Source organism: Chlorocebus sabaeus, chromosome 20, assembly GCF_047675955.1.
Source record: "Chlorocebus sabaeus isolate Y175 chromosome 20, mChlSab1.0.hap1, whole genome shotgun sequence".
NCBI lineage: Eukaryota > Metazoa > Chordata > Mammalia > Primates > Cercopithecidae > Chlorocebus > Chlorocebus sabaeus.
In genome coordinates, this window is record NC_132923.1 from 43,657,453 (window position 1) to 43,661,619 (window position 4,167).

Below are 4,167 nucleotides of genomic sequence, written 5' to 3' on the forward strand. Positions count from 1 at the left end.
ATGAGACCACACTGGAATGGAATAGGACATCTTAGACATGACAAGTTCTAACTTGGTGTGTGATTATTAAGAGGCAACCCCCAATCCTGCTGAGTCAACGGGCAGAATCTATTTTCAGTTTCCAACTTGTCCTGAGACGCTCTAAGTCTCTTGCCAAGTTGAATCAGTGCAGCATCTGTGGGTACCGATTAAGAACTCTACATTACCTAGGAAGAGAGCAGCAGAGAGCGTCAGGATAAAAGCATCCAAAAGTGAAGAAAATTCGCCAACTATCTAGTCATGGAGCCAAATCATTTGTTAACAGCAGGAAAAGGAAAGACCTGCTCTAGTCGGTCCAAGTCCCTATTCCCTGGGCAACTAGGTGTCTTTTTCTACTTCTTCTGACAGTCCCAGGCAGGACACTGGCCTGAGAATCAAGGTCTCATTGGAGGCTTCTTTGCTTGGGTGCTTGACTTTTGCTGCCCCTAGCTCTTGCTGAGACTGTGCTCTTACCTCCTGACCACCCCTTTTACTCACTGGGTTTCTAACCCTGCCTGACTTTTGGCATGCCTGGTCTTCTAAAGCATTCTCCTTTGGGGTTTCTGATCTCTTTTGTTGCTATCTGCATGCCTAGTTTCTGGCATACTCTAAATTCTGCCTGCCTCTGGCTTCTAGGTCACTAATTTGTCCTTTGGTTCTTGGGTCCTTCTCGACTCCTATTTTTCCATCTTGCTGGCCCATTGCCTGGCCAAGACTCTACTTGCAGCTTCCTTCACCTATTCGATATTTTTAAACCTGTTTTTGCAAAACACAATCATTGTTCACAGTCCCAGAACTGACACATATTTAGAGCTTGAAGTGGAGTAATCAAGAGGAAATGCCTTTTTGGAAAGAGGAAATGCAGGATTAGAGTGGAGGCAAGTTTAGTCTTCTTTACAACTGAATCTCAGGAAGGCAATAATGGAGAATATAAAGTGAAAAATACCTGAATTCAAATAGAAATCCTTTTATTGTTGGTAATTTAAGTAACAAAATAGTAATCTTCTAAGAATAATTTACAACAAGAACCCTGATAGATCACTACTATTTTTTTTTTTTTTTGAGACAGCGTCTCACTCTGTCACCCAGGCTGGAATGCAGTGGTGAGATCTCGGCTCATTGCAACCTGTGCCGTCCAGGGTTCGAGCGATTCTCCTGCCTCAGCCTCCCAAGTAGCTGGGATTACAGGCACCTGCCACTGTGCCTGGCTAATTATTTTGTATTTTTAGTAGAGACGGGGCTTCACCATCTTGGCTAGACTGGTCTTGAACTCCTGACCTCATGATCCACCCTCACTGACCTTCCAAAGTGCTGGGATTATAGGCGTCAGCTACCATGCCTGGCCTGATCATTCCTTCTTAATAATATTCTGGGTTTTTTTTTTTTTTTTTTTGAGAGTCAGAGGATGAGGAAGAACAAAAGTTCTGTTTTTCATATCATGAAAATGTAGCTCCTTTGAACTAAATGTTTTTAGCTCATTATCAAATTTTGAATATATGAATTTAGATCTTTTAATGGGTAAAATAATTTAAAATTCAGTTATAATAACTTATTTTTAGTATCCCAAATTTGAAACCAATGTGTAATTTAAATCTAATTGAACTGTGCTATTTTCATAGCGATTCACTGGCTCCTTTTGAAAGATTTAATTTTAGGTTGTAGGAATTTAAGACAGATAATTCTTAAGGTACCCCTATAGTAATCAGTTCTATAACAACAACATGTTTGTCTTATAGGTAAATATGTAACTCACTCTTGTCCCTTCAAAAATGATGAATTATGTGACTCTGGAGTTGTATAGCTGTAATTTTCCTTAGAATCAGAAAAACAAATCCAGTCATTTCTATGTCTGCCAGAATAGTGAAACATTTGTTTTATTTTAAAGTGAGTAGAGCTGAGTAGCAGAAACAGATACGGAGTTTGCCAGTAATAGAATTCTGGGTGTGCACCTTCACAGCATGACCTTGGGCAAGTTACCCAACCTTTTCCCACCTGAGAAAGATTTTTAACCAACTCTAGCCACACATGCTGTGACCTTGGGCTCTCCCTGTGAGTCCTTATTGTTATAACTAGAGATAACTGTGCTGTGCAGGCAACTGGAAATTAAATTTTGCCTTCATACAGGTGGTGGTTATAGACCCTGGTAGTCTTTGAACAGACTTCCCAGTTACCACCTCCAACTTGCTGGCCTGAATTTCAGAGGAGTCTCTCCCTCTGAACTACTTGATTCTGTGTCAACTTGATTCTATCCAGCTGCTGCCTAATCCAACACTGACAACTGCTTTCACGAACTATAGCCTGATACATGGAACTATTTTGAACACTTGTTGGCCCTGTCAGCATCACCAAGTTCCAGTCCATCCCAGCGGACATGTTCAATGCTGGTTCTCTTCTCCTCTCTGGTATTAGCAGGCCATACTTGGCCCACTCCGAGATGTCAGATATGTAAATTCTGTATTGTATAATCCTACAGCATCAAGAAATAGTTAGATTATATTCATTACAGTGTTTCATAAAACAGAGACATGGGTGTCACAGTTCAAAAAGATCTCTATTAATGTAACAACGGTCAACAGTTTTACAAGAGTTGGTGCCTTAAAGGGACTAGTTTTGTTTACTGAGAAAATTAATTTGTGTGGAAAGCTCATTTCCCTGTAACTCAAAAATAAATTTTTACCTAAAGTTTTTTGGGAAGGTTTGTTGAAGATGCTGGCGCTCCATTGATTTGTTCAACAACAAGAGTAATCAGGCTGGGCATGGTGGTTCATACCTGTAATCCCAGCACTTTGGGAGGCAGAGGAGAGCGGATCACCTGAGGTGAGGAGTTTGAGACCAGCCTGGCCAGCATAGTGAAACCTTGTCTCTACTAAAAGTACAAAAAAATTAGCTAGGCATGGTGGTGGGCGCCTTGTAATCCCAGCTACTCAGGAGGCTGAGATGTGAGAACTGCCTGAACCCAGGAGGCAGAGGTTGCAGTGAGCCGAGATAGAGCCCTTGCATCCTAGCCTGGGCAACAGAGCAAGACTCTGTCTCAAAAAAAAAAAAAAAAAAAAAAAGTAATCATACACAGCCTTATAGCAGGACATTTTAGACATCTTTTTCAGACTTCTACATGAGTCCAGTGCCTACTCTGTGCTAAGCATCATGCTGAGCACTTTATGACACAGAACCCCATTTAATCCTCCTGTTGCTGAAGATGAAACTGAGGCATGGAGATTTTAAACAGCTGGCCCAAGGTCATATAGCTAAAAAGTGGCAGAACTAAACAGAGAGCCTATCTGTTTTCAGTGGTTCTTGTAGAGCTCCTAACCACTATAATGCAAAGAAACAAACATTGAAAAACAGGAAAAAACTCAGGAAAAGATGAAAAATATGCTCCACAAGAAGTCTGGAGTCCTTATTACATTTTCTGAATTTGTTGGTTCTAACTGGATTTTACTGGGGGTGATCAGCAAGGAAACATCTGGGTTCTCTAAGACCTTTACTGTCATCTGACAGAATCAAATGTTTCCTGGACTTGGATGGTTATTCTTGTGCTCGAGAGAATTGGAAAGTGTTTAGGGTTAGTCATCAGAAGGAAGAACACACTACAAATCGCCCAGTGAACAGTGCTCTTGTAGTGCCACCAGAGAACATGGCATATTCTTATACACAAAATTAAGAGAGTAGGAAACCCTATTGTGAAATACTATTTTAATATTATGACATTGTCATGCTCGCTTTGACAGCTCATACACTAAAAATGGAACCATATAGGGAAGACTATCATGGCTTCTGCACAGCGATGACAGGCAAATTTGTGAAGCATTCCATATTTTTAAAATCTGTATATTATGACATTGACAGTTTACACAAAATCCCAGAGACTATTGCCAGAGACTGAAAATGTCATCAGATGGTCTCAGGACAAGTTCATATCCTCCTGAAGTCTATAACCCACCACAATAGGGTGAATCCTTAAGTAACTTCTATGTGATAGGTCTCATGTGATGTTCATTTCTGACATTATTGCTGCAGTCACTGTGAATTATCAATATAAGTCTTTTAGTGCAACATTTTCATTAGGAGGAATTTCAAGATCCAGAATTAAAAGTGTTATGCCTTAAGTCAGACAAAATCTTAGCACCAAATTCTTATAGGTGTTTCATT

At 40.3% G+C, this 4,167-nt stretch overlaps 1 non-coding gene across 1 annotated transcript; it reads left to right on the top strand.

The window, feature by feature from the left end:
- Positions 1–3,730: 3,730 nt before the first annotated feature.
- Positions 3,731–3,837, top strand: LOC119626308 (U6 spliceosomal RNA). The gene has a single exon (XR_005242504.1). It is a non-coding gene; the product is annotated as a U6 spliceosomal RNA (small nuclear RNA).
- The last annotated feature ends 330 nt before the right edge of the window (positions 3,838–4,167 follow it).